This window comes from Camelus bactrianus, chromosome 5 (genome assembly GCF_048773025.1).
Source record: "Camelus bactrianus isolate YW-2024 breed Bactrian camel chromosome 5, ASM4877302v1, whole genome shotgun sequence".
Taxonomy (NCBI): domain Eukaryota; kingdom Metazoa; phylum Chordata; class Mammalia; order Artiodactyla; family Camelidae; genus Camelus; species Camelus bactrianus.
Genome location: NC_133543.1, coordinates 19,502,147 through 19,511,437, shown reverse-complemented (window position 1 = coordinate 19,511,437; position 9,291 = coordinate 19,502,147). Strand labels below are relative to the sequence as shown.

General features: G+C 43.7%; 1 long non-coding RNA gene across 15 annotated transcripts in view; it reads right to left on the bottom strand.

Annotated features, from left to right (window-relative positions):
- Positions 1–9,291, bottom strand: part of LOC105076120 (uncharacterized) — a 104,108-nt gene that overhangs the window by 24,222 nt on the left and 70,595 nt on the right. For 14 of the 15 annotated variants that reach the window (XR_012506954.1, XR_012506964.1, XR_012506963.1 and 11 more), the window contains one exon: positions 6,895–7,118. This is a non-coding gene — a long non-coding RNA (uncharacterized LOC105076120). The other variant, XR_012506962.1, reaches the window with a different exon arrangement.

Here is a 9,291-nt window from a genome sequence, read left to right as displayed (position 1 = left end):
TGTACCATTGTGGTAGGCAGAATTGTGGCCCCTAAAGATGCCCACGTCTGAATCCCCAGAGCTTGTAAATATATTATGACATTAAAAGGCAAAAGAGAATTAAGATTGCAGATGGAATGAAGTTTGCTACTCAGGTTAAGATAAAGAGATTGTCCTAGATTAATGCACACAAATCTTTTAAATGTGGATGAAGAAGGCAGAGAAGGATTTGAAAATGTTATGCTGCTGCCATTGAAGATAGAGGACGTTGCCACCAGCCCAGGGACGCAGGCAGCCCCGGGAAAAGAGAAGAGATAAGAAAGCACATCGTCCCCACAGAAGGAACACAGCCCTACTGTACCTTGATCTCAGCCCAGTAAGACCTGTTTTGGACTTTTGCATGCATAACTGTGAGATTAAAAAAAAAAAACCTTTTGTTGTTTTGAGCCATTGATTTTGTGGTAATTCACTATGACAGCAAGACAAGCTAATACACCTATGTATGTTCATACACATTTACTTTCTCTTTTTTTTATTTGTTAGTCTAACATTCATTATACGGTATTACAACTCATAATTAATATATGGTGCTCAAATGGCCCACAAACGTATACAAAACTATTCAGTTGCATTAGACATCATGGAACTGCCGACAATTAAAAAATGTGATACCAGAGATAGACTGGGATTTCAAAATTGTAGAATAGATAAACAAGATTATACTGTATAGCACAGGGAAATATATACAAGATCTTGTGGTAGCTCAGAGAGAAAAAAATGTGACAGTGAATATATATATGTTCATGTATAACTGAAAAATTGTGCTCTACACTGGAATTTGACGCAACATTGTAAAATGATTATAAATCAATAAAAAAATGTTAAAAAAAATGTGATACCAATATTCATCCTCCAGAATAGCAAAATGAAAAAATCAGACAGAACCAGCTCTTGGTAAGGTCATGAAACAACGATGACTCCCCTACAGTGCTACTGGGGAGGGGAAGGTAAAAATTGCTCCAAACATTTGGAATACTTTTTTGCCAATATCTACTAACGGTGAAGATATGCATACCTTATGACTAATTCCACTCCTAGAAATATAATCATCAGAAATGCACACAGGGGACAAGTTCCAGTGTGTCCATAGCTGTACTATTACTAACCAAAACCTGGAAACCACCCAAGAGCAGAATAAACAAATATATTATGGTACATGCCTACGATGGAATATTCTTCAATGATGATGAACTATCACAGCACACAAAATACAGGTGCATTTTACAAACACGTTCAAAAGAAGATACGTGCACAAAATTATACACCAACACATTTACTTTTTATTTGCTCTTTTAGCTCAAGCATTTGTCTCCATTTTACAGATGAGAAAATGGAAGCACAGAGAGGTTAAATGACTTGCTTAAGGCCGTACAGCTATCCAGTGACAGAGTGAAATTCAAACCCGGGCCGGCCTGACTGCAGGTTCCGGGGTCTTTAATACACTCTGTGCTCTACGTCAGTGGTTAACACGCTGCTGACAGAAGCTTACGTGTCCCGAAGGGAACATACGAAAGAGTAAGTTTTAAAAATAAAATTAGGAGAGAGAAATGAAGAGAAGAAATAAGGAGAGATAAGAGGAGAGAAGAGAGGGGAGAGGAGGAGAAAGAGAAAATGCTGATGCTCTAAGTAAATGCTTTCTAAAAAAATTTTAGGTAGATTTGAGATGTAAGATGTATTTCTGACTGTGGTTGAAGTAAAGAAATGTTGAAAGGCATTGCTCTACAACACACGCCCTGGAGAGAAAAGGAGAATGGAGCCCAGCTGCTGCCTGGGAATATCCATCATCTAAAGAGAAACTCAGCAACAGATCACTGTGACGGAGCATCTTACGGGCTGGGTGGGTCACAATTGGCCAGAGAACCACAGTGGATAGGATGGGCTCACGTCCTGCTGACCGCCCACTGGAGGTCCACGGGGACCCCTCAGGAGCTCACACACAACGTGTACAAAGCAGAATTCACCACTCTGGACACAACGCTGCTGCTCCTCTACAGCTCGAGGTTGCAGTTAACAGCATCACTCCCACTTGTTCGTTCAAAATGGAGATAATATCCTTCCATCTCTTCTGTCCCCCAGACCATTAGACTCTGCCTCCCAAGTCCCCACACCATCCCTTCCCCTCCATCCCTATTGCCACGGCCTTGAGACCCTCCTCCCCTCCCATCTGGACAAGTGTGCGTCCTCCCAGCCAGTCTCCCTGACCCAGCCCCTGCTCTCCAGTCCACACTGCAGTCTGCCACCACGGGTCCTATTGTGTCTCCTCCCTCCCTGCCGCCCCGCCTGGCTTCTCCCTTGCAAGCCATTTTGCATGTTCTACATTTAGACCCAAAAGTCTCCATTTCCACCCACTTTCCCTAGTCCCAGGGCTCTGCAACCTGCCGGCATCAGACTACTTGAAAGCCCCCGCGTGGACCATCAATGTGCATACCTTGCAAACTTTGTACATAACTTCATTCTGTCCCAAGAATGATGTTCTTTCTGGCCTCCATCTAGCAAAGCTGGGAACAACTTCTCTGATTCTCTCAGGCAAGAGAAATCACATCCTCCGCTGAGCCCCCGTGGCTGCATGAACACATTTCTTTTACAACATTAATCCAAATGTAACCTGTTTCCTTCTCCAGGGCTTCCGGGGTGGGGACCACATCACAGATGTGTTTACATTCCAACATCTCGCTCAGGGACCAGGCCGTGGTGGGCTTTTTCAAAAAAATAAGTGGACAGTGGTTGGAAGGTGAACTCCAGAGCTCCAGAACTTGGTATCTGTCTCTTTCTTTAGCATTTCCTTCTGGATGTCTCCCATGCCCTTCAGTCTAACACATTGAGAGGGAGACTCGGTATTCCCCTCCTAAACCTGATCCACCCCCAGAGCGCTCCACTTCAGTACCTGCAGCCCCCAAACCAGACATCTGGTCAGCCTCCCTCATCCCAGCAACAAGCTGGTGGTCATTTATCTCCGATGCATATCTTCTACTATCTTGTCTTTATTTTCATCGTCACCTCCCTGTGCTAACTATCATCTCCTGCTTGTTACTGCTGAAACAGTTTGTCACTACCCCCTCTATATCCATATTTGCCCATCCCACACTCCAATCCATTCTACTAGCAGCAGCCAGTGTAACTGGGAGAGCTGATCATGTCACTCTCCTATGTAATACCTTCAACCCAAATCTTGAGATGAAGTTTATTTTTTCAATGTTGCCTTCTTTCTTTCTTTCTTCCTTCCTTTTTTCTTTCTTTTTCTTTCTTTCTTTCTTTCTTTTTCTTTCTTTTTTCCTTTTTTCCTTTCTTTCTTTCTTTCTTTCTTTCTTTCTTTCTTTCTTTCATTTCTTTCTTTCTTTCATTTCTTTCTCTTCCTTCCTTTCCTTTTTCCTTCCTTTCTTTCTTTTTATGCACACAGTGACCTGCTCAGTCTAACCCCTGATGACTTCTCCAGGAACTCCCTGCCTGTCCGGCCACACCAGCTTTCTCATGGTTGCACCTTCCCCCTCAGATCTTCCATGAAGCTCCTTCTGCTCAGGACGTGAATGGTGAGCAGGGACAATTCCATCAGAGAGGACATCATTCTTGCCTCAGCTTCACAGACTTTTCCTCCCGTAGCACCACGTAGTCTTCCTTTCTATCACTTATCAAAGCTCCAGTTTTGTTTGTAGATGTCTGACTGCTAGCCTCTACGTTTGCTAAAAGCAGAGACTCCATCTGGTTCATCCTTCTTTCCATCCCAGCTACCGACCTGGCTCACTGTAAGGGTTCACCTAACATTTGATCAAGGGAAGAATTTAATCAGGGGTGTTGGCTGTTCTGCAGAGCATTAGTTTCCCAGAAAAATCCCCAGAGCCCTGGCTGGGGCCAGAGGAAGGCAGAGAAGGTGAACACAGGACTCCATGTCCCACTTTGCCAAGAGAAGATCTGCAAGGGTCTGATTTAGATACTGGGTCTTCACGTAAGAGTGTATTTTGAAAATAAGCATTGTACTTGTAAGGTGTGTAAAAGTAAACTTACAAAGCAGGAGCACAGAGGAAAGGGGACGATCACAACGGAGAGCATGAGGAAATTTGGAGGACAATAGACTGTTTTGCATCTTGATTGCAGCAGTAGTTACACGATTGTATGCATTTGGCAAAACTCATAGAATGTGCTGAATTTTACAGTGCGTAATTTTTTAAAGCAAATAAAAGTAGGAGAGACTTGATAACTTTTGGAAGTTATTTCCAGATTCAAAAGACTGAAGGAATTTCACATCATGACAAAAAAGAGTGTATGCCGTGACCAAACACACACACACACACACACACACACACACACACACACTCATATAGCTTAGGACCCTAGAATTAGATTTTCTGTTCACATCCAAATACAAGGCTAGCCTGGATACAAGGCGTGCAGCCATTTTTCCCAGTGAAAAGATCAAAATATTGTTTCAGATCCACTTCAATATATCAACCATTAGAGTGAATTACATTGCCAAGTGACTATAACATTTATTTTATTAAATTAGTTACGAGTAAATATTTTAAATCACGTGTTATATACAATAACATATTGATTTGGAAATATTGCTTTCTTCGCTCACACATTTTATGAAACAGCTTTCTTGGAACTTTGCACACATTTTGCTGACAACAGAATGTCGGCTGTCACCAAAGCCCATTTTTGGAGCCACATAACACAAAACATGGTTCTTCAAATCACATCATCTTTACTCCCATAATAGCTGCTTAAAATATAACATTTTGTGAATCCGAGTGATGCTGTCACTGGGGTGATGTTTATCACCCTTGTGATGATAGTCCTGATTTCCATAAAGCAAGGTTTCTCAGCGGTAGCACTACTGACATTTGGACAGGATCATTCTCTTTCTCTGGCCTGTCCTGTGCCTGGCAGGAGGTTTGGTGACTTCCTCGGCCTCTATCCACTAGGTGGCAGTAGCACACAAAACCCCCATCAGTCATGATGGTCAAAAATGACCCCTCCCAAGAGCTCAGCCACTGAAAAGCTACTATACTTAAAAAAAAAAAAAAAAAAGATTCCAGAAATTTCTAAATATCTCCCAAGAAGCAAAAATCACCCCCAGATTAACAGCCATTGCCAGAGAGTAACCTCTTACTGTCCTGTTGCATCACAGAATTTTTAAATTATTTATTTATAACAACCACGATATTTTGAATTGCAAAGTCAAATATCCAGAAACCATTACTAATTTTTTCAGAAATTCCTTTGCTTCATCTTTTACTGATTCTATTATCTGAATCTTAATGTATTCAAAACAGCATCAGCTGAAGTCCTTAAAATATTTCCAAACTTATGTGTCTTCACTAGAGATTTGTTGTATTTTCTGTGTAAGGAAGATATAAAAGAATTCTTGCTCTTCTGAGGATTATTTTGGAGAAAACCTCACCTAAGATTCAGGCATCCAGGATAACCCAGCCTATTCTCACCTACAACATTCTCACAAGTGAGCATCCAGCCTTTGCTTGAATACTTCAAGTGACAGAAGCCTCACTACTCACCAGTTCTGATGGAATAGTTCCTCTGTGTAAGCTCAGATCTCCCTGCCCTGAACTTCTAGACATCAGACCACGTTCTGGACAAAGTCTGCTTCTTTGCAACAGAACAACACTTTAAATATCTCCAGACAACAAATGTATTTCTCACTTTAGTCGTTTCTTTCCAAGTTACAGTTTCTTTGATCCTTTCAGCTCATCAGACATGTCTTCTCAATGTGACTTCATCCTAGGCCTTGTCGATGGCCTCTGAGTAAGTGTGGCCTAGAAGGAACCCTGTGAAGTCAGCTCAGGACAGAGAGAAGGGGAGTTTGATCATCTGTGCTCTGGACACTTTGCATGCCAGAACTGGTCAGCTTTTTGATAAAAGAGTCATTCCATTTTATAATATTTAGTTTAGGAACTGTAAAAGAATCATAAACTCCACACAAGTAACTATTTCATCTTTCATTAAATACACCAAAGAACAATAATAAATGCTTTTCTGGACCTAATTTTGCCCAATAAGGACAGATGTTTTAGTGAAATTAAAGGCTCACAGGAGAAAGTGACCATGTATTATCGAGAGAGCCCCCAACCTTCTATAAACAGGAGAGAGAGAGACAGAGACAAAGAGACAGAAAAAGACTAAAAGATGGAACTAAAAATTTCAGTATCTTATTAGTATTTTTTGAATAGTCTTCTTTAGGCGTCATTCAGTGGTCCACTGTGACTCTCAGATTCTTAACTTGTGTAACTGCACAAAACCTATCCTGCTCCACTGGTTTTTGAAGAAAAGTCACGCTGCTGTGAGAGCTGGATGCAATGATGCTCTGTATCGTTTAGCTACAGAGAATGAAAAAAATAAATAAAGGCTGAATTCTGCTAAACCTTAGGGGAGTGACTATCCAGGCGCATTTCTCCCAATGCTTCATCCCAGATAGTGCAGAGTTGTGTGACTGAGGTTCAAAGCCATCCCATACGGGGATTTAGTACCATAGAGGAGCAAGTATAGAAAAAGTGATTTGATAATGATGCCCACCACGGAACTGAATGAAGTCTGATGGAGTAACTCTACTGTCTGGCTTTCCGATTCTCATTCCTCCAAGAGTCAAGGCACCCACTAAATGCAGACTGACTAACAGCCCTTGATAAAGATGCTTTGACGAGGCCATCGCTAGTCTTGGCAACACTGAGACATAAACTGCACGTGTGTCTGAGGGCCTTTCCTCCCCACCACTGATATTCTCTTGCGGGAAATCAGCCAATGTCCTGAAGTTACTTTCCCTGTGGGATGCAATGAAAATGGGCCTTGAGCCACAACCCCTAACCTCTGGCTTATTGCCAACCTCCCTTCCTCTTGAAAACTTACCTGGCCCATGGTCCTGCTCCCCCAAGCCCAGCTTAACACCTGGATGAAGGGCATGTTAATTTCTGTCAGCAGCAGACTTCCGGTTCACACGCAGCTCCATTTCAGATGGATGCCTGAACTCCAAGGAGTGACTCACAGAGGTAGTTGAGACTGGAAGGCAGTTCTGTGACATAGACGGTAAGGACAGTGCCCTCCACTCTGCTCTAGGCAGGTGGCCCTCTGCCCTGTGATGGAAAGCAGAAGGTGAGAACTGCAGTTTGTTTGCTTTGGCTGTGAATTTTTTTTTTTTAACAACTCACAAGCCCTTTAAGGATCTTATTACCTCAGTTATTTCTTCAAGTGTTCAAATCATCGACCGCCTCATCTGAACCGGGAGATAAGCCTAATTCTCACATCTGCGGCAGCAGGCGCGGGGCAGAGGCTAAGAACCACCTAATCTGACCATCAGAGTTTTAATTTCCTCCACCAGGGAGCGGAGAAGGCAATGAAGCTGTGAGCAGGACACATGCAGCCTGTAAACAGCCATCCTTCCTGCTCCCGAGCAGAGATCCAATACCAATTTAGTCTTATCTGTCTGGAAAATCGTTATTTGAAGACTTGGAAAGGTTAAGAGAGTTCCCGCTTTCACTTCTCGTACTTTCATCTGCAGCACAGAGAGAGGAAGGAATCTGACAAGCATGGGGCTAATTTGGTTCCCTCAAGCACCCACAGGGAAAATATTCAGATTGTCTCTACCAGGGTCAAATAGAAGTCAGAATTCACCGCATGCTCTGTCCCTCTCTGTGCTGGTAAAATAGCAGCCTTCAGAATAAAAGGTGGTGAGTCCTGGGTGGAGGAGAGAGAAGAAGATGCGAAAAGCCAGCTGGGCCGCTTCCTCAATTATGCTAAGAGCAGTTTCTTAAGCACCTATTGTGTGCCAAGCTCTGCAAGTCACCTCCCTCAAGGGGCTCACAGCCTAGGGAGAGTCAGTAAACCAAAGCTTATAGAATTGACTGAGTTTTAAAGTAGTAATATAATAGGGAGGCCAGTAAAATAGTAGCAGAATGGATGTGAGACACAGGGCAGGGCACAACCATTAAAAGAAGGACACAGCAATTAGCAGCAAGATGGAGGAAGATTCAACCCTCAATAGACCTTGATGCCCAAGATGGTGAGAGATCTGACTCCCAGTAGACCTTGAGCTTCATTATATGCTCATTGTAATATATTAGCATGGTGAATGGCACCCACCCCCAGGCGCCATGACAGCTCCGAGGCTGGCCATAAAAGGTCAAAAAGTGGGCGGTGGCCCAGCTCCTCGGAATCCCAGCCCCTTCCCCAAAGTAGTTGGAATAATCCTCCTACTTGTAAACATGTGTAGTTACCAAGCCCATAAAAACTAACAACCTCAGTATCTCATGGTTGCTCTCTCTTGCCTTCTGAGATGGGCCTCACTCCATCTATGGAGTGTGTATCTACTTTTGCCTTATACTAAATACCCCCACACCTCGTGGCCTCTCTGGCCTCTGAGACAGCCTGCACTCTGTCCTACGGAGTGTGCATCTCCCTGAATAAATCTACCTTCACTCTACTGTGGCTCGCTCTTGAATTCTTTCCTGATGGAAGCCAAGGACCCTCACTTGGTGGGGCGCGTCCCAGGGACTTGCCTGGGACCTGGGACGTGGCCCTCCTCTTGTGCCAGATCTTTCCTGTATGAGAGGGAGTGTGCAAATATAGGGGACTGTGTGGGTGTAAGCACTGAATTTTGAAGCATCGGGGCATTTACAAGACCTGTTTCTCACCTGGGGCAGGAGCAAGAACATCATGCCACTGGGAGATCTATGGAGAAAAGGTGCTACCTAAACTGGGGCCACAAACATCCAACATTGACAGGGTATCCATGAAGTGGCCTCTGACCACTCAAAGCTTAGAGACCAATTTCAACAGCTAATACATGTGTAACCATTAACATTAGGTAAGGGGTTCTTATTAGGTGCTGACCCTAAGCCCAAAACTAGAGCTCAAGGCAGGCCAGAAAAATCAGAAAACAAAGTCAGAAGTGAGGACTCTAGGCCTTGCAGATTAAACATAAAAGGTATGAATGAAGAATATTGCCAGCCAAGTCAGTAAGCAAAGACTGCTGTGGCCATCATGTCATCATCTGCTACCGCCACCCCCGACAGTGAGCAGAGGGAACTCAGGATGCAGGTGAGCAGGCAGCCCGGCCTCTGCAGCCAACCCCAACCATGCGCCCTGAGGGAACTCAGGGTGTGGAAGAACAGGACACTGGCCCCAGACAGCTGGGTGCATCGCAAAGGAACGATTCCAGTGAGCCCAGAGCTTTGTAAAAGCACTGAATTCCTGGAGATACCTGGCTTTCTTTAATTAACAGTAGTCTTCTGATGCTCCCACTACCTG